Source organism: Lepidochelys kempii, chromosome 7 (genome assembly GCF_965140285.1).
Source record: "Lepidochelys kempii isolate rLepKem1 chromosome 7, rLepKem1.hap1, whole genome shotgun sequence".
Lineage (NCBI taxonomy): Eukaryota > Metazoa > Chordata > Testudines > Cheloniidae > Lepidochelys > Lepidochelys kempii.
Genome location: NC_136386.1, coordinates 41,377,233 through 41,399,461, shown reverse-complemented (window position 1 = coordinate 41,399,461; position 22,229 = coordinate 41,377,233). Strand labels below are relative to the sequence as shown.

Here is a 22,229-nt window from a genome sequence, read left to right as displayed (position 1 = left end):
CTGATTGCTTTTAATATATTCACATTCCACTGAAATATGTAATAACTTGAATCAGTTTCCTTTTTATATTTGTTTTTAAATTGTACTCTGCAAGCAAATAAATAAAGGAATTTCCGACGCAAAGAACATGAACGGAAGCTGTAGTGAGTTTGTACCAGATTGCATCCCAAAGCTGCTTCTAAGCAGCTAACAACTTCTTTAATTACTAATGTGAGAACATTAACTTTGCCACTTGTGGAGATTTTACATATCTACTGTAATACACATACACACAAATCCAATTGCATATGAGCTTCTGGTAGCTGTGTGATGAACTCTGGAAATATATGATAAAGTGTGCATTTATCATTCTCTTCTCAAAAGTTATTTTACCAAATTTTTAAAACTCTAGTAACCCAGGAAGTCAGGCTAAGTAGATGAGTAAAGCACATCCTATGTTCCTGTGCTATAGTTACCAGGCCTAGTGACATTATTCCAACTTCATTTTTATTGTCAGTATATGGAAATACTGTAGCATCTCATATATCAGGACTGAGGATGTGTGAGGCAAATTATCCCTTTCCCAGCAAAGAACAGACTGGGAAAAGAAAATATAGAGGAAGAAGTGAAAAACAAAATGTAAGGAAAACAACAGATGGTATTCACCCAGGAGTTCTGAAGGAACTCAAATGTGAAATTGCAGAAATACTAACTGTAGTCTGGAACATATAATTTAAATCAGCTTGTCTACCAAATAACTGGAGGATAGCTAATTTTTAAAAAGGGCTTCCAGAAGTGATCCTGGCAACTGCAGGCCAGTAAGTCTGACTTCAGTAGCATGCAAACTGGTTGAAACTATAGTAAAGAACAATATTGTCAGACACATAGACGAACATAATTTGTTGGGGAAGAGTCAACATGGATTTTGTAAAGGGAAATCATGCCTTACCAATCTACTAGGATTATCTGAAGAGGTCAACAAGCATGTGGACAAGGGGGATCCAGTGGATATAGTGTACTTAGATTTTCAGAAAGCCTTGACAAGGTCCCTCACCAAAGGTTCTTAAGCAAAGTAAGCAGTCATGGGATAAGAGGAAAGGTCCTCTCATGGATTGGTAACCGGTTAAAAGATAGGAAACAAAGGGTAAGAATAAATGGTCAGTTTTCAGAACGGAGAGAGGTAAAGAGTGGTGTCCGTACTGGGACCAGTCCTCATCAACATATTCATAAATGATCTGGAGAAAGGGGCAAACAGTGAGGTGGCAAAATTTGCAGATGATACAAAACTACTCAAGACAGTTAAGACCCAAGCAGATTGCGAAGAGCTCCAAAAGGATCCCTCAAAACTCAGTGACTGGGCAACAAAATGGCAGATGAAATTCAATGTTGATAAATGCAAAGTAATGCACATTGAGAAACATAATCCTAACTAGACATATAAAAAGATGGGGTCTAAATTAGCTGTTATCCCTCAAGAAGGAGACCTTGGAGTCATTGTGGATAGTTCTCTGAAAACATCCACTCAATGTGTAGTGGCGGTCCAAAAAGCGAACAGAATGTTGTGAATCATCAAGGGATAGATAACAAGACAGAAAATATCATATTCCCTCTATATAAATCCATGGTACGGCCACATCTTGAACACAGCGTGCACATGTGGTCGTCCCATCTCAAAAAAGATATACTGGACTTGGAAAAGGTTCAGAAAAGGGCAACAAAAATGATCAGGGGTATGGAACAGCTTCCCTATGAGGAGAGATTAATAAAACTGGGACTTCTCAACTAGGAAAAGAGACGACTAAGGGGGGATATGATAGAGGTCTATAAAATCATGATTGGTTTGGAGAAAGTAAATAAGGAAGTGTTATTTACTCCTTCTCATAACACAAGAACTAGCGGTCACCACATGAAATTAACAGGCAGCAGATTTAAAACAGACAAAAGGAAGTATTTTTTCACACAACACACAGTCAACCTGTGGAACTCTTTGCCAGAGGATGTTATGAAGGCCAAGACTGTAACAGGGTTCAAAAAAGAACTAGATAAATTCATGGAGGATAGGTCCATCAATGGCTATTAGCCAGGATAGGCAGGTATAGTGTCTCTAGACTCTGTTTGCCAGAAGCTGGGAATAGACGAAGGGACGGATCACTTGATGATTACCTGTTCTGTTTATTCCCTCTGGGGCACCTGGCATTTGCCACTGTTGGAAGACAGGATACTCGGCTAGATGGACCTTTGGCCTGACCCAGTATGGCCGTTCTTATGAATGAGACACGAAAGGCAACACAGGAAAAAATGCCAAATTAATTTATGGTTATAAGTAAGTGGAGTTAACACAGGAAGGAAACAAAGCTTTTTAAAGCAGAAAGTTGTTAGTGATTTATTTTTTTTAATAATTAAATAGATGGTTGATTGACATGACAATTACAATTAACTCCAGAACATAACAACCAGTACAAAACTAGTTTATCCATTTAAAAGAAAGGAGAGCATGTTTATTTCTGTCTATCTTGAGGCTGTAGGTATCAGAAAATTTGATACCTGATCATCATATGCTGTAGGAGCCTCTACGAGTAATATATTTATTTGCAACATAAACTAAGTCTAGGTGTTCTTGTTTTCTTTTATAGCCATTCAATCAGTAATGTCTGCAGCTTTAACTGGAACCAGAAACTTTTGCAAGGTATTCACTCAGTCATGGGGCCTTGTTGCAGCTGCCTATCAGTTTCCAGACTTTTGGCCCTTGTGGTCACCCAAAACTATTTAATTGAACCTTGGAAATATTTCCAACTTACCTGTTGAGAAACTTACATATGTAACTCCTTTATTGTGTCCCCATATTTCTTGTATATCTTTTTCAATCTTTTTCTGGCTTCATTAAAGACATAAATTATCCATTTGGGAAATCAGTTTAACACGTCCCCTGGAACTTGTACTTTATAAATTCTTCCTTAGCTCCTCCTGTGCCACCGACACATGAAGAAGTCCGGTTCCTCCAATGATTACAATCACAATAATTGTGGTACTTCTTCCCAGGTTATGCCAGTGCATTCAATACCCTCTGTCACGATCTTCCACCAGTTCTTTCTTGGCCTTCCTCGCTTTCTCTTTCTGCCCTCCAGTACCTAATTCAATGCTTGCTCAGCTTGTCTCCCATCTTCCATACACTATACATGTCCCAATCATCTGAGCCTTCTTTAATGATATCTTCTAATATGTCCTGCTCTATCAGCTCCCTTACTCTTGCATTTGTTATTTTGTCTTTACACTCAATGTGTAATATCTTACTCAGCCTTCTGGGATAGGTAGCCTTCAATTTCTTTTTGCTAGACAGTCTCATTGGTCAAGCCTCTGCTCCATATAGTAGTATGCTCAGTACAATCAAATGGTATAATCTAGCCTTTAGTCTGAACTGGAGACCTATGTTTGACCAGATGTTGTTCATCTTTCCAAAAGTGGTGCTGCTTTTCCTAATCTTGTAGGAATATAAGATATAATTCTAAACAAAGACAGAAATATAAGATAAAAATGCTAGGAAAAGGCTGCAGAGGCAGAAGCAGCAGCATAGAGGAGAGACTTCAACCAACTCTACAGAGCAGCAAATGATCTCACAGGAAAAAAAGACTTTCCCAGGTCTCAGGCCCTTCTAGAACTCTCATCAACAGATGTTAAAAATGCATGAAGAACATGCCAGATGATGGAAAGAACATTTCCACTCCATATTAAGCTGTCCAGAGCTGACAATCATTCACAGATTCAAGAGAAGTGTCAATACCAGGTTAGAAATAGAAGATGGACCAATAACACCCGATAAAATTAAAGCAGCCATCAAAGCCCTCAAATACGGGAAAGTTCCTGGGGTTGACAGAATTCAAGTAGAGTTGCTAACAGTGGGAGGCCAAATTCTGATTGAGTGGCTAACAAAACTGTAACAAAATACGGTGAAAGTAGCACCACAGCACTGGAAAGAAGGTATTATCATGGCATTGCTAAAAAAAGGGAGCATGAACTGGAGGCATAGTACTGCTATCAGTCCTGGGCAAAGAATTGGCTACTGTTATGCTGAATAAAACAAAAAAGGCAATGGATGAAATATTACAAGAAAAACAGCTGGGTTCCATTGAGATAGATCATGTCATGAACAGATATTCACTCTGACAGATCATTGAGAAAGCTACTGTTTGGCAAAAACCCATCTAAATTCACTTTTAGAAAGTGTTCAACAGTGTCTATAGAGAGACCCTGAGGAATATTGCTAGAAGCTATGGGATACCAGACAAGCTGATCAACGTAATAAGGAGTTTATACAATGGAAAGTAAGATCAGACATAGGCCTGGCTGAGTGAGGTGAATGGTTAAATATTGTGCCTGGAGTTAGCCAAGGGCGTGTGCTATTACCAATTCTCTTTGAATTAGTAATAGACTGTGATGAGGTGAGCAACAAAAGCCTCATGGATGGTGTAAGATGGGTTAGTGGAGACTAATTACACTATTTTGACTTTACTGATGACATTGCTTTACTAAGTATATTATGAAACGAATGCCCTTACATCAGAGGTAGAACAGGAAGCAGCAAAAACTAGATTTGAAGTAACTGCAGAGAAAACCAAGATTACAAAGGCAGGAAACTGGACAATATACACAAATGTGTATCTGGATGGAAATCTAACAGGTAAGACTTCTGCTGTCTGCAGAGCATTATAACACTTGAAGGTGCAGTGATATTCATCTTACCCTTTAAACATATAATATTAACTTTAGTTTAACTTTGCCTTCATCCAAGCACATTTTATAAGGGAAGACAGGCTTATAGTCTTATAAGAACTAACAACAATTTTGGCTTTAAATAACCCTCAGAATCCTCCCTAAGCACTTTCATAGTCTCTTCGTTGGAGAAGCCATAGGAAACATTCTCTATAGATCCTGCTTTATTACTAATTGGCTTTTATCAACATAGGTGTCTTTTCTTTGCGCATTCAGCTCAATCATCCTATATTCTTCTTTCACCAAACCCCATATTGCATGACTATTTCTCTCTATCTTGTTCCTCTGAGGGGACTTCATTCTTTAAAATACTCGAATGGTGACTTGAAACCAAAAATCTTCAACTGAATCAGTGTATCTGGACTAAAAGAAAAGGATTACTTGTGGCACCTTAGAGACTAACCAATTTATTTGAGCATAAGCTTCCGTGAGCTACAGCTCACTTCATCGGATGCATACTGTGGAAACTGCAGAAGACATTATATACACAGAGACCATGAAACAATACCTCCTCCCACCCCACTCTCCTGCTGGGAATAGCTTATCTAAAGTGATCACCCTCCTTACAATGTGTATGATCATCAAGGTGGGCCATTTCCAGCACAAATCCAGGTTTTCTCCCCCCCACCCCCCCATACACACACAAACTCACTCTCCTGCTGGTAATAGTTCATCCAAAGTGACCACTCTCCCTACAATGTGCATGATAATCAAGGTGGGCCATTTCCAGCACAAATCCAGGTTTTCTCCCCCCACCCCCATACACATACAAACTCACTCTCCTGCTGGTAATAGTTCATCCAAAGTGACCACTCTCCCTACAATGTGCATGATAATCAAGGTGGGCCATTTCCAGCACTGAATCTTGACCTTGTGCTAGCCGGACAAAGTGTGAGAGAAGTGAGACCCCACTACAAAGTAATAAAATCTAATCAACTGCCACAGCACTATACAGAAAGTGTTTAATTTCAAAACTTGTATAAACAGACCTTTTAAGTGTTACCACTAGTGGCAATGCTTTAGGAACTAGGTGGAAAGCTGTTCCTTCAGAAGAATGACAAAGGGTATGTCTACACTTCAGTTAGACACCTGCAGTTGGCCCATGCTAGCTCAGGTTCACGGGGCTAAGCCTAAGGGGATGTTTAACTGTGGTGTAGGTGTACGGGCTTGGGCTGCTGCCTGAGCTCTGGGACCCTCCCACTTTGCAGGTTCCTAGAGCCCAGGCTGAAGCCCGAACCTGAATGTCTACACTACAGTTAAACACCCCCTTAGTCTGAGCCAGAGCTAGATGGTTCAGGCCCGCCACAAGTGTCTAACTGCAGTGTAAATATATCTATACTGCATATCTATACATATTCATTAATATTTATTTGGATTTACAAAACGCTAAAAAAAGGATGCCTGCCCATACGCTCTAGGTACTGTAGCCTTTACTTTAAAATACATCATAGATAATACCCCGATATAACTTAAGTTCATCAGTATAACTCAACAAAATGTACAATCAGCAAGCCCAGCACCTTCGAATCTCAAATCACCCTTCTCCTCCAACAATTCCCTCCCTTTCTCTGTGAATTATTCTCAAAATTCCTTTGTAAAAAGATGAGCTTCGCAGCATGCTCTGAAAGTCTTAGGCTCAGGCTACTTCAGACAAAGGGAGGAAGGGGGAATCGCATTCTAAAGGTATAGGACCCCCACAGAAAACTTGACCTCTAGGTTCCCCATAATTTTTCATTATATTTATATTTGCCACCCATCTTCCTGGAAGAGGTTCCTTTTCCAAAGAAAGGTTCCTTTGTGACTGCTTTCTGAGGGAGATATAGGCTATTTCTCCCGCAGATTGTTTTGGTTATTCACTATATATGCTACTGTGCATATACACTTTTACCAACAATTTGTATGGTTCATAACACTTTTCATATATTGTTTGATTGCATTCCCTTATCTTCTATACAAACCTCTTTCAGACTTTGAAGAAACTTTCACAGAACAAACCTGCATCTGAACAATATTGGTTTTGGAACCATCTGTGCTGTTGTTCCACCTATCCACATCTGTGCTGTTGTTCCAGTAATCTAACCATTCATAATCTTGCTACCATCTTGTCAGCATTTTGGTAATAAAGAGACCACCAATTCAGACAACTAACTTGATCCTAGTTTGTAAAGGGCTGTGTAAATAAAAAAATAAAACCTTATAACCAGTAGAAAAACAAAATAACCAGAACAAATGGACTAACATCCAATTCCAACATCTAATCCCAATTAAAATTTTAGTTGCTATACATTTTATCAATGTATTAATAAAAAAACATTGAAATACCAATCAATAAACACCACAGTCGTGAATTTGGCAAGATTAAACTGGAAAAAAAACTTACAAATTCTGGGGGGTGGGAAATATTGCAATTTTGGAGTTTTTTCTTAACTGGTAGAAGGATAACTTCAGCATTACAGAGACTTGGTAATAAGAACTAAGGCCTGAACTAATCAGACCACCAACACTGTTAATGAGGGAAAAGCTGTATTTCAGAAACAAAAAATAGAAAGGAATGAAGAAGCATGCTTAAGCTGGTTTCTAAAAAACACTTTCAGTTCTAGCTACATTTAGCATCTTAGTCCTCTGAAGTACTCAAATGGTGTTTCATTGTTTATGTAAAACACTTTCAGTTCTAGCTACATTTAGCATCTTAGTCCTCTGAAGTACTCAAATGGTGTTTCATTGTTTATGTAATACTTTAGACTAATTATTCTGATTAAGTATAGTACTTATATACAAAGCTTCTACTGTAATATGTATTGCCATTTCCAAACCATATCACTGGCCAGCTGCTATGACAAAATCATGTTATTTTAATAACTTCTGCAATCACTCACAAAAATTCATATAAAAGGGATGCTGAGTGAGGTTTAATGTTTTATGCCAAATGTATGAATTTAGTAAGGTGTCAAATTTCAATGACCTACTTCAACTGAATGATTTTGATACTGTATGTTCCTAGGGCTATCCCACAAGTTTATGAGTGGACCTAACAGAATACAGTAGATTTATTTGTGTACGTATTGCATGAATGACTCACAGTGTCTATCAAGCACCAAGAAACTAAGTAATAATCTACTTTTCTTCCTTCCAAGTACAATGTTGCTCTAACTGCAGTATTTGCCAATATTATCCTTTACAGAATGCGTACAAGATGAAAGCCAAGGCCTCTAAGCAGCTGGAAAAAATATTTATAAGAGTTCTAAGTGAAGTGCAACAAACCTTCTAATACGTTGTTAAAAAGCAGGAATACATAAGAGCAGTAAATAAATATTACCATAATATAAAGCTAACAAACACACAAGTGTACATGAGTCTGAGGTGGTTTTAGGATAAAAACCCCAAAACAAAAACATCTGTCCTCCTATATGAATTGCTGCCATCATCGGTTACATCACATGTTGGACCAAAACTTCACAAAGGTCTGCTTTAGTGGTGGACTTCAAATATGAATTGGGATAAATAAATTGTTTAAAGGGAAAAATTATATAGGGTATCTGCTGTGGTCTTTTCTATGAGGAAGAGTCACCAACACACACCGACAAAACAGAAATTCTACTTAGAACTAACCAATTCTGTTATCTTTGGCTCTTTGACAGGAATCTGAGTCACTGAAGTAAAAGAACATTCCATGACTCCAATATTGCCAATCCCAAGCATTCAAAAACCATGAATCAGACCCCCAAAAAACATCTGACCAGTTTAAAAAATTTATTTTTTGAGCGTGTGAGCTTTTGAGCTTTTGGAAGGAAACTGCATACCCCCAATTTGTGTATAATAATTGCATATTTCGAATTCGACTTTACTCATACAAAAAACTAACACAAAATTGCAGGCCACCTCCTGGCTGATCAAAAAGGGTCTCCACTTGCTGTCTGAACTCTGGGGTGCAGGAAGTTGGCCTTATTTCCCTCTCCATCCCCCTCAATATCTCCCTTGTCTGTCTCTCCCATTTTCCTTCTTGGCTCCACCAGTTCTGTCTCCCACACTTGGTCTGCCACTCCACATTATTGTATACTTTTAGTTTCCCTCCTTTTCCCCCTAAAATCTCATACCCCTCATCCTCCCTCCTGTTTACCAACATTACAGTGTACCCCTATTTTGCTCCTGCATACTTTTGAACCTGATCCCATTACAGTTGCATGTGCAGTCTCCAAACCTCAGAGCCTAGCTAGAAGCTGTCTCTTGTGAAAGGCACCTGGCTTCAGTACATTGGAAAATTAGACTGTCATCTTTACTGGAGCTACTTCCATGAACCTCTGCAAAACTGTAGGGAAATGGAAGCCATCTTATTTAAAGGCAGCCTGTAACTTCAATACCACTGAAAGCAATCGAAAAAATGACCATTTTAAATACAGGCACAAGTCTACAACGATATTGACAGACATCAAAATATCAAGAAAAGCTTTTTTGAGGAGGAACAAAAATCAAACCTAATAAAAGAGACTTGATAAAATTGTGACAGTTCGCAATTTAGACTTGCATAGGGTGGATTGATTTAAATAACCAATTTTTATCATGATTTAAATCAGTAAGCAGGAATCCTTGACTTAAATAATTGATTTTAATCATGTTTTGCATTTGTACTTTTTAGTTATTTTCCCAAAGGTTAAACTCTCATTGGTTACTAACCATTAAAACCTGTTGATTTCCAAATAAATATAGGTTTTGCACTAAATTGGGTGCTTTTTTTTGCTAACCAGAGGGATACATTATATCTATACACTTTTACTTAAGTTATTATACAGCTTCTTACATTTATTCAGATTCTCAATTTTTTTATATTTTTATGATGTTAAGAAATGTATCATTCACCAATTTTTATTTACTAGTTAATTATTTTTTTATTTGTGGTTCATGTCAAGCTCTGTTTGGACAGAAATTCTAATTCAACTAAAATGCACAAAATATTTTTATTAAATAAAACTACTTTAAATGTGACAAATATATATGAAAAACAATTTAGAAGTTTATCAAAACATACTTTGCATTTAAAAAATAACATTTATTTAAAAAAGCAAGTGTTATCTAGTTTCTGAATAGAAGTGATTGTTGTTGCTCACCACATCTGTCAAGATTTTCGATTTCACTCCCTCACAGCTAGTTTTTATTCATGGATTGAAAGAGGAAAATAAGCTTTCCTTCTTTTCAACTCCCAAGTGGTTTCTTAACTTTGAATAAACTAGTCATGGTACTGAATTAGCTAAATCAACTGAAATGAAGAAAATATTTTCTCTGCTGTCAAAAGCTGGTTTAGTACGTCAAACTCGGATCCAAGTACTTGACCTTTGACTTCCACCAGTTCAGGGTTTGACTTTCTTGAAAACTTGGCAGCAATTATGTTCTGCTTAATATTGTTTTTTGTATTTAAAAGATTGTGTTGACTTATAAGTTTGGACCTTAATGCAGACTGTAGATTTCAAATTTAATTTTAAATATTTATTTTAACTACACCTGTATTTAACATAATTTTTTAGAAAAAAATCTGATGTAAATAAAAAAAATTTAAATTCTAAATGATTTAATTTTATCCACCTTGGATAGCATAGCTTTTTATTTACCTTCTGTAGATTTTCTTCAGAAAGCTTTGGTCAATTAGACAGCAATAATTAAGTTTGTTCCGATTTGCAGGAAGGAACCCACATTCTACTTTTATAACTAAACAATGAACAAATAATGACTGATCAAACAATTTATTAAGTCAGCTCTAACAAAGATCAGGTGAAAAAATTCTGAACTTGCCTAGATACATGCTTCTTGGGGATTTTCCAGGAATCCTTATACTACCCATAGTATCCACAAGCAGCCTGCTCATCTGAGATGTTTTGCTGTCCTTATTGAAATTCTGGAAGGTGGGTGGGCACAAGCCCACCCGCTTCTAAAGGCCCCTCCCCCAGCCATGTGGGAGGAGCCACTGAACCCGGGACTCAGCTAAATACGGGAGACAGCTAAGAAACAACAGGGCAGGGAGTAAAGGTCACAGGTTCAAAACTAGGAATCCAGAACTGAGCAGAGAACCCCGGACAGCACCCACTGCTCCTCAAAGGTGTCTAGGGAGCCAGTGGACGCCGCCCAGAGAAATTCTGCCTGGAGACATGAGACAAAGGAGGAACAGAAATAGGCCCCACAGTCGCAGAGCCCCTCCCCGTCCAACATCCTCCCCCTGGGATTATAGATAGCCACTTTTGGCCAGGGCCAGGAGGAGGCTGATGAAGAGATCTAGCGACTTTGTGGGGCCACAGACAGGCTGCGCAAATACGAAATGGTCTGGGGAGAAGTGCAACCAGAATCTCAACAGGAGGTTCTGGAGGAGCCAGAATAGGGGCTGAAACCTGATGCATTCTAGATAGGCATGTGCCAGCATTTCCCCTCACATCACAAAAGGGTCAGGCATCAGGGATGGGGGTGAACCACGCCAGGTAAGCGCCCATGCTCACAGCTCCACTGAAGGAGCTGACAACAGATATCCCCGGCAGGCCGTGGAACCAGGGTGGAATATAGGTTGGGAAACTGGGGTTCCTCACCCTCTGCAGGTGATAGTAGGTCCCGCCACTTGGCATCGGGGCAGAACATGAGGGTGAGAAAGTGAAACATGTGGAGCATGAGCGTGTAAAGAGCGAGCACTCTTGGTGCAGTTTGGAAATCAACCGGCTCCAGGGCCAGCTCGGGTTATGGAAGGGAGAGGGTTAAGGGGGCTTGCGGGGCAGGAGCCCAATGAAAAAGTCCAGAGGACCTGGGGTGAAGGGCAGGCAGGGAGAACCCTCTCGCAGGACCTGCTCCAGGAAAACCCGAGAGTTGGGCGATAAGGCTGCCCTACCTCCTGGAGTATACACGGGGGGTGTGAAGGATGGAGAGCCCCATGTGCTGACTGAGTGCTCAGAGATCCACCCAGTCCCCCATCATAGTCCAGGAGGTCTCAGATTTTGGTGGTTTCTGCCAGGACCAGCTTCAGGCACACCGAGGAGGACTCCACCACCTGCACACGAAGATGGGGTTTGTGTAGCAGGGGCTCCACGAGGAGGTCTGCCCCCTCGAGGGCCACCATGGACCTGATTGCCGAGAGCAGCTTCCAGGTCCAGAGGAGGTCCTGGTAGAAGACTGGCTGCTCAGAGAGGTTTCGTGGAAGACCCCTCAGATGGAGAAAAAGAGCTGCCAGTTGTATCGGAGCCATTGGAGGTGGTGGAGGAAGGCGTGTGCCAAAATGCTCCACGCCGGACTGCCTGAGCTGTAAAGGAGTCTCCACAGGGCCTGGAGGCAGAAGACATGGACCGAGGCAGACCAGGTCCTGTCCTCCCTCCTCCAGGGAAAGACTCAGAACCCCTGTAGAGATCCAGTGCAGTCCTGGCCAAAAGAACTCCAGAGCTAACCTCTGGAGCTGGGCCAGGATCCCTGGGGCCGAGCTCAGGGTGTTAAGCCAGTGCCAGAGCACGGACAGGACTAGCTGGTTAAACACCAGTGCCCTCCCCCAGAGGGAAAGGTACCAGAGTAGTCCTGTCCATCTCCGCAGCCAATCACCCACCCTGGCCTCCAAATCCTGCCAGTTCTCTGGTGAAAGATGCGTGGGGAAAAGGTAAACGCTAAGATAGAGCAGTGGACCCACGCTCCACCAAATAGCTTGAAGCTCGGGTGGGAGGGAGCTCATCTGTCACCCATCCCCAACCATCAGGCCAGAGCTCTTGACCCAGTTGACCCAGGTGGAGGAGGCCACTGACTAGATCGCCTGGTCGGCCTCCACCTGCACCAGATCACCCGGGTCCTGGACCACAAAGAGCACATCATCGGCGTACATCGACAGGACCAGCCACAACTCCAGCTCCTGAAGCACCAACCCCGTCAGCCTCCGGAGGAGGAGTCAGAGGAAGGGCTCAATCGCCAGAGTATACAGCTGGCCTGACAGTGGACAACCCTGATGTACCCCTCACCCGAAGCTGACCGGTTCAGTCAGGGTCCAGTTGAGTCTGACCAAACACTCCGCAGAGGCGTATAGCACCTGGAGAAAACCCACAAAGTTTTGTTCTCATCACGACAAATGATAAGTGATTAAATAAAATGTCAAAACTGCATCTTCAAATATACTGCATAGAGAGCTGTTCATGAGCATGTTATGTCTATTTGGAGCAGCAAGTGAGAGTGTACACAAGTGATTTTCTGGTCATCAACAGCCCGAATTGCTGCTCTAACTGTGGTCTTATTGATTACTGACCACTTGAATGGTATTCTGCAAAGGTCTTTGAAGATGTTCTAACATTAAAGAGCATCCTCATGAGCATGAATTTGAGAGATGTCCAGAATCCTAGAAAATAAATAGCTTCTGATCAGAGAAGATTACAGCTTTCTTAGGCCAAGACCTGCACTTTAACATCCCTTCCTCATCTCCATATCTTAAATGAGGTTGTTATGTAAATGACCGCTCTGCACTTTTAAGCCGGGGGGGGGAGGGGTGCGGGGGGTGTGTGTGTGAAGAGGTATTTGGCTGGCTGGCCAAATGAAGGGAACAGTGCTTTATGGCTGGGGGAGGAGGGAAGATGAAAACTCTTGCAAAGGGGACAGCGTGGTCGCTGACTCATCGCCTAGGAATGCAGGGTTTTAAAGGGGCAGCCCTGCATCTGAAGCTCCCTTTTATACGGAGCAGTCTGACGCAGGACCCACCCTCCCTCCCCTTTATGTGACAATAAATCTGTTGGAGGGACTTGGATGGAAAAAGGTAATTACAGAATAAAAATGAGGCTACCTGCACTGTACACTTTTATCTGCCGGGTAGTCCCAGACATCAAATAATAAAGTTGCAGCCTAATAATACCCATGTCAAATATCTCCTGTCATTCTTTCAGTATAGCCAGATGCATTCCCCAAAAAAACTCAGCATATCTAATCCCTGAACTGCCTCCACTCTTAGCACTCCTAGAAATTTTTCCAAAAGGACACAGAAGATATATCTAATATTGAAATCTAATACTTTGAGCTCAAGCCCTTAGCATACAGTATTTTGCATCCTAGAATTCTTCCTCTGAACTGTTGCTGCTTGAGTTTGACTGTAGTGTGACATGAAAGTATGGATGGAACTCCAAGTTGCTACTCTGCAGATGTTTTGCAGTAGAATGTCAGATAAGGATGCTGTGGAGGTGGCTTGTGCCTACATGGAGCGAGCTGTGAGATGCCCAGCAGGGGGAAGCATTGCTAATTTATAGCATGCTAAGATGCACCCCAAAACTCATTGCAAAATCCTCTGTGCGGATATGACTTGTCCCCACGCCCTTTCTGCAAGGGCAATAAAGAATCTTTGGGATTTTCTGATGGGTTTGGTTCTCTCCAGGTAGAATGCGGGGCATGCCTGATATAGAGGGAGTGAAGTCTCTTCTCCTTGGAAGAAGCATGGGGTTTTTGGAGAAATACAGGTAAGTGTGCTGATTGATTGATTGATATGGACCTCTGACACAATCTCGGGGAGGAATCTGGGGTGTAACCTAAGGAAACCTTCTCCCTGTGAAATACTGTATAAGGAGAGTCTGTCATCATGGCTCCCAGCACACTGACCCTTCTCACTGAAATGATAGCTACTAAGAATGCCACCTTCGTGGACAGGTGAGTCATGGCACATGTTGCCAGTAGTTCAAAGGGTGGGCCTGTGAGTGTTGAAAGGACATGGTTAAGGTCCCATTGAGGGATAGGTTTAATGACGGGTGGGAAGGTTCTGATCAATCTCTTCATAATCGAGCCATGGTCAGGAGTGAAGATAGAACATCCTTCCATCAGGGAGAGGAAGGCACTAATTGCAGTTAAGTGTACTCGCAGTGAACTAAGGGCAAAATCTGAGGTGTTTAAGAGGAGAAAACAGTCTAAAGGAACTGGAATGACCATGGTATAAGGGGTATGCTGGTAGCAATGTGCCCAGGCTGAAAGGCACAGCCATTTAGCTAGGTACCAGAGTCTAATAGAATCCTTCTGGCTTTGGGTCAGGATTTCATGAACAGAGGTGGAGCATGAGCATTCTATGTCTATCACCCATCCAAATGCCAGGTCTTGAGGTGGAGTGGGCTTCAGTTGGGGTGATTGACTTTCCCCCTTGTCCTGAGTAAGAAGGCTGAAATACAAGACCTTGATAGGAAGGCATTTGGACAACATTAGGAGTTCTGTGAAATGGAATTATGTGAATAATGTGTTGCCAATTTTTTAAAAGGGCTCCAGAGGTGATCCCAGCAATTACAGGCTGGAAAGCCTGACATCAATCCCAGGCAAACCGGTTGAAGCTATAGTAAAGAACAAAATTATCACAGACATAGATGAACATAATTTGTTGGGGAAGAGTCAACATGGATTTTGTAAAGGGAAATCATGCCTTACCAATCTACTAGGATTATCTGAAGAGGTCAACAAGCATGTGGACAAGCGGGATCCAGTGGATATAGTGTACTTAGATTTTCAGAAAGCCTTGACAAGGTCCCTCACCAAAGGTTCTTAAGCAAAGTAAGCAGTCATGGGATAAGAGGAAAGGTCCTCTCATGGATTGGTAACCGGTTAAAAGATAGGAAACAAAGGGTAAGAATAAATGGTCAGTTTTCAGAACGGAGAGAGGTAAAGAGTGGTGTCCGTACTGGGACCAGTCCTCATCAACATATTCATAAATGATCTGGAGAAAGGGGCAAACAGTGAGGTGGCAAAATTTGCAGATGATACAAAACTACTCAAGACAGTTAAGACCCAAGCAGATTGCGAAGAGCTCCAAAAGGATCCCTCAAAACTCAGTGACTGGGCAACAAAATGGCAGATGAAATTCAATGTTGATAAATGCAAAGTAATGCACATTGAGAAACATAATCCCAACTAGACATATAAAAAGATGGGGTCTAAATTAGCTGTTATCCCTCAAGAAGGAGACCATGGAGTCATTGTGGATAGTTCTCTGAAAACATCCACTCAATGTGTAGTGGCAGTCCAAAAAGCGAACAGAATGTTGTGAATCATCAAGGGATAGATAATAAGACAGAAAATATCATATTGCCTCTATATAAATCCATGGTACGCCCACATCTTGGGAACACAGCGTGCAGATGTGGACGTCCCATCTCAAAAAAGATATATTGGAATTGAAAAGGTTCAGAAAAGGGCAACAAAAATGATCAGGGGTATGGAACGGCTTCCCTGTGAGGAGAGATTAATAAAACTGGGACTTCTCAGCTAGGAAAAAAGACGACTAATGGGGGATATGATAGAGGTCTATAAAATCATGATTGGTTTGGAGAAAGTAAATAAGGAAGTGTTATTTACTCCTTCTCATAACACAAGAACTAGCGGTCACCACATGAAATTAACAGGCAGCAGATTTAAAACAGACAAAAGGAAGTATTTCTTCATACAACACACAGTCAACCTGTGGAACTCTTTGCCAGAGGATGTTATGAAGGCCAAGACTATAACAGGGTTCAAAAAAGAACTAGATAAATTCATGGAGGATAGGTCCATCAATGGCTATTAGCCAGGATGGGCAGGGATAGTGTCTCTAGCCTCTGTTTGCCAGAAGCTGGGAATAGACGAAGGGACGGATCACTTGATGATTACCTGTTCTGTTTATTCCCTCTGGAGCACCTGGCATTGACCACTGTCGGAAGACAGGATACTGGGCTAGATGGACCTTTAGTCTGACCCAGTATGCCTGTTCTTATGTTCTAACCGTCTGGATCAGTTGGGTGATGGTGGCTTTCTCACACCAGATCTTCCATATAACTTGTGGTAGCAGAGGGATGGGAGTAAAGGTGCATCTGCCTAGGAGAGCATCTCTCTCAGAGTCTTGGTCTATGGCTCCCCTGGACCGCAACATGGGAAGCTTCTGTTTGCCTGGGACACAAAAAGGTCTCATAGTGGAGTTCCCCATTGTGCAACTATGATGGTTAAGACTGTGTCATCGATCACGCATTCAGAATCTGCAGAAAAGCTTCTGCTCCGTAAGTTCGCCAGGAAGTTCTGAACATTTGAGAGGTATGTGGCCTGGTGATATAATTTCTGATACACCAGTTCCAACGTCTGATTGCTTCCAGGCAGAGGGGAAAAGACCTCACTCCTCCCTGTTTGTTTATATCACTATGGTGATATTGTCTGACATTATTTGTATGTGGAATGAGCGTATGAGGGAAGAAAGGCCTCGTACGCCAAGCAGATTGCACTTAGCTCCAGTAATTTTACATGTAGCCTGACCTCTTGGGGGCTCCATGTACCGGAGCAGTGTAGCAGTCCAAGTGAGTGCCCCATTTTGTAAGGAAGGCATCCATCAAAATGGTTGCCCTTGGAATGGGAGGCTTTGTCTGGGTTGGATCACCAAGTGAGAACTCTGGAGGGAATGGTGACTTGGGAGTCTATGATCCCTGCTCAGTCAGTAGTTCAAGTGGAACCAAGTTTGTAGGCACCAAAGGTGGAGTTGCAGGAAAGATGTCACATAGGTACAAGCCTAACATGGAGAGGCACCAACGTCCCATGGTTTGAGGTTCGCAGGTGATGAGAGAGATCATGTGGGTCATCGCATAAAATCTGTCTTTGGAGAGGAATGCTCTCACAGACATTGAGTCCAGCAGCGTGCCTATAAAGTTATTGTCTTTGTAGGTGACAAAACAGATTTGTCTTCATTTATGCAAACACTTAAGGTGACAAGGAGATGCTGAAGAAATTGTTACTGACATAACCTCTTGGTGAGATTGGCCTACAAGGAAACAGTCATCCAAGGTATGGAAATTCTGTATATCCCTGACATCTAATCTGGGACTCTGTGCTGTTGGACAGCCATGAAACGTAAGACCTTTCTCTGTGATGGGTGAATGTCCACATGAAAGTATGCATCCTTCATGTTGAGCGCTGCAAACCACACTCCCTCCTGAAGAGAGGGGATTAAAGGTGCCAGTGTTGTCATCATGAATTTCAACTTTTGGATAAAGACGTTGAGCTGCCAAAGATCCAGGATAAGATAGCCTCCAAAGATGACAGAGGAGAAGTAGGTGGCAGCGGTGGCGGTACATGGATCTTGACGTGTATGTCAAAAATGTCCTCTGGCCTGTGGTTGGGAAAGGTTGGACTGGTGGAGTGAGCCGAGAAACAGGACCTCTGAATCCACTGTCACTTATGAAGAGGTTCAGATGGATGCTAGGAGTTTGAGATACGCAAAGGGGGTAGTTGTGGTTGAAAGGGATGTTTCCGGTATTTCTTCCAGGGCGCTGGAGTTTAAATCCCCAGAGTTTGCAGGGTGGATCCTGAGTCTTTTAGAGAATATAGAGATTCATCTGTCTTTTCATTTAAAAGGTTGGAGTAGTCGAAGCAGAGGTCTTTGATAATATTTTGGATCTCTCCAGGGAAGCCCAAGACTGAAGTCTCAAGGCACTTTGCATGACCAGTCCTGTGGACAGAGATCTGGATGCTGTATCAGTGACCTAAACCACAGTCTGTGGAGCCACCTTTGTACCAACTTCCCGTTATCCGGAGAGGACTGGAATTGGGCTCAGTCTTCCATGGGTAGCTTGTCTTTAAATTCGACAAAACTAGTATGTTTGTTAAAATCATATTTTGCTAATAAGGCTCGGTAATTAACAATATAAAATTGGAGGCCCACAGAAGAGAAAACCTTCCTACCTAATAGGTCCAGTCTCCTTGACCCCTTATCTGTTGGAGGAGATTTTTGGTAATGTGGCTGAGCTCCCTCTGTAGCCACTTGTATCACCGACGAATCAGAAGCAGGATTAGAAGCGTCTTTCTGCTCTTTTTTGTGTAGGGGCACAAGATGCTAGTGTGTGCCAAACAGTTCTGGTTGGTTCTAATATGATCTCACTGATTGGGAAGGCCACCCTGGTCAGTCCCTGTGGTTGTAAGATGTCCAGAAGTCTATGTGGAAGGTTCTGGACCTCCTCTAGAGGGATTCAGTGACACTCTGCAACAATTCCTGATATTGACAGTGGTCATCCAATGGAGAAGGCAACAAAGAAGTGACCGCGTCATCCAGGGATGATGAGAAGGCTCTCAGTGGAACCAGCGGAACTGGCTGACAAGAAGGGGAGGAGTGGTACAACTCCTGAGAGGGATCCAGGCACTTGCCATAGGGGTCCCAAGGGCCCCAAAAAGGCATGAAGGAAGGATGCACCAGCTGTGGTAGCCCCCATGGGAATCAATATGAGGTGTCCATACTAAGCGTGGTAGCCAGAGGAATAGTAATGTCTTGGCTGTCTGCCAGGACTCCTCTGCCTTCGGGGAGACACGGATACAGCTACCTCCTCTGATTCCTCCGATGGTTCCACTGATAATGGCAGAACCATTGGTACCAAGGCGCTCCAGCCCAGAAGATGGAGATGGGGTCTCTCCTGAGATAACAGCGCTGATCCCTCCTCTGTGGTAAGGACGTCTCTCAGGAGGGCAGGGTCTGAAAGGAGTGGAGACTGCGGATAGACGAAGAAGATACCCCTGGCATTACAAAGCTCTCTGCATGGCCCAAAGTCTGAGGAGTTCCAGTAGAGAGACCTGACAGGCCCAGTTCAGCTCGCCAGACGGTCTATGGATAAACGAGCCAGCAAAACAAGTCCAGACCTGCACTTGTGGATGGGACTAGCGAGTGTCTGTCTTTGCATCCTGGTACCGCAGTCACTGTCAGAACCAGCACATCCCTCTTCTGCCATGCCTTACCCTCCAGCCTGGAGTTCTTTGGCAGAGCCAGTTCCGTGAGTTCCATATGCGACATCTCACCTGATCTGGGCTGGCTTGGAGATTTGGACAATCCACCGTGGGGCTCTATACTTACACCCATGCGAGTACCTCTTGCTCTCATGGGGAGACATGTGTGATGAGTCCTTGGGATTCAATGGTAAGGGCTCTGCTCTGAGGCTCATGCTTGGAGGGGCACTGCTGGTCAGCTGAGGCCAATGTATGTGGGAGGGGTCTCCTGGGCCTGGGTCCAAGTGGTGCATCATAGCCTCTTCCATTAGCAACTTTTTCAGTCAGAGCTCCTGGGCCTCTCTAGTTCTGGGCAGGAAGGATTTGCAGATACTGCACTTAGCGGAGGTATGTGCCTCCCCAAGACAGAATAGGCATTGATAATGCTCATTGCTGAAGGACAAGGAGCAAGAGCAGGAGACGCAGTTTTTCAATACCAGGACCCTGGGCATAGTCCCAGGACCAGGAAGATTTCCCCCCAGCTGGGCAGGTATGCTATTCAGTACTAAACTTTATACTAACTAAAATTCTTAAGATATAAACTATTTCCAATTAATTTTTTACAAGTCCTGCAACAGCAAAGGAGGACACAATTCCAACTCAGGCCATGCAGTGCGAAGAAGGAACTGGAGACGTGTCACCTAAACTGCCTTATACCCTAAAATGGGCGCATGAGGAGAGCTGCTGCGCATATGCAGGTTAATGGACACTGCTTTGAAGACATTTCTGGACTCGGGCGCATTGTGCGCATGCTTACGGATGTGTGGAATACATATAGGGACTATTGCTTGAAGGAGAACAGGAAGCTCCAACCCTTAGCACAGCTGGTGAGATGAAAATGAGAAAGAGTCAACGTGGTCCTGCCCCTTAATCCCTAAGTTGCAAGCATGAAGATGTATAGGGCACATGCACCACCCCAATGGTATTGCTAGCAAAAGTCTCAGACTCAAGTGCACTGGGAGCACATAAACCTACAGTGGAGTAAACGTTTTTTACTTGCAGTTGTTCCAATTCAGAGCCCAATTTCCACAGCTACTGTGTTAAGCTTCTGCTCATCATACTTTTTCTGTCGCGGAACATCTGTATACAAAGTGAACTGTGAAGGTGGAGTAAAGGGAGAGGGCCTTTAAGAGTCACCATATTGAGTACTGAAGACCCAACACTGTTATCTCCTACAGGACAATCAATGGAGTAGTCCACTAGCAGCAGCCTACATTAGAATGCTAAGGAACCTAATCTGGCCCATTAGTTCTGAGGTCAAGACAATACAACAGAGTCCACCTGCCACAAAGGGATTAAAGGTGATCCCTGACTTCAGTCTGAAAGTTATTTCAGCTTTATGTTATTACAGCGATTCTGATTCAAGATGCTCCGACTCCAGCCCAGGTTTCATAACATACTAGGAATGTGATTATGGTATGACAACTGAGATCGTATCTAGGACATTTTGCCTCATTTGCATATAGAAAGAAGTCAACAGACATTTTTAAAAAACAAATCACGTTTCTGAGTGGTGAATGGCTATAAACTGCAGAAATTTAAAAGCAGCAGATGTTGCATATAAAAATATTCATTTCCCCACTGAGAGCTTCAGGACAAACATCTGGTTTCTTAACAATAAAGTAATTACAAAAATATGTCACCTCCATCCCCAATAGGTTCACCCTTTACGCCCAGTGTTAATATATTCTCAACTGATAGAGCTTCCAAGAAAACTGGTAGTCTAAATGAAAAGGGGAATATAACTTTGTACTTTGCCAAAAACGTGTTGTTGTTTTTTTTGCTGTATGTTTTTTAAAGACTCAAAAAAGCAACTTTGCAAACTTTAAAGTCAGTCATCTGGTTCCCATTTACCTTGACTGCCAAAAATATATAACAATTAAAAGGACAAAAAAAGGTATGCAACAGACATTTAGAAAACTGGTGCTCCTCCTTCATATCTAAATCATAAGCCTTGATGCAAATTACTAAAATTCCTCAATTGCTAATATAGAATTTCCCCAAAACAAACATTCATTGTAAAAACATCTTTCCAACAAGTTGTCTAAGAAGTCACTGAAAATACCTACTTTAATGAATTACCAGACTGCAAATTATAAGATATAGCCTCCTAAAAACACATAAATTGTATATTTTTGTGTTAATCGTAATATCACTAGGAGAAAGTATCAAAACGGAAAGTACAGAAAAAGTCTGAATCTGCTAATGCTGACAAACTTGCATTTCATGTTTAAAACTTGGACCTTCTCTAAATACATGTTGTAATGCAACATTTTACTGTTCATAAATGTGACTAATATTGAATACATATAAAAGCGGCAAACAGTTCTGTGGCTCCACTACATGCATCTGACGAAATGGGTATTCACCCACGAAAGTTTATGCTCCAATACGTCTGTTAGTCTATAAGGTGCCACAGAACTCTCTGCCGCTTTTACAGATCCAGACTAACACGGCTACCCCTCTGATAGGCCCAAACATATGTACTCTATCTTTGTCTCAGTCAGAAAGCAGCTCCTTTGTCTCTTAGCTAAAATATTAGACAAAATGAAAAACATATGACTTGATACATAGGTCTTCATTTCATAAATTAATATTTTATTTAATAAAAAGAGGTGAAATGATTAGGTATGGTAGAGCAATACACATTGAATATGACCAGTTTTAGTAGATAATATTCCAAGTTAGATGAACTAGACTGATTTACCACTTATTAAAATTATTCTGAGTACAACCCCCTGCTCCAGAATATTACCTCTCACCCAAGG

At 42.1% G+C, this 22,229-nt stretch overlaps 1 protein-coding gene across 3 annotated transcripts in view; it reads right to left on the bottom strand.

Moving 5' to 3' along the window:
- CENPP (centromere protein P) overlaps positions 1 to 22,229 on the bottom strand; it is a 319,800-nt gene that overhangs the window by 235,144 nt on the left and 62,427 nt on the right. The gene's annotated exons all lie outside the window — the stretch shown is intronic.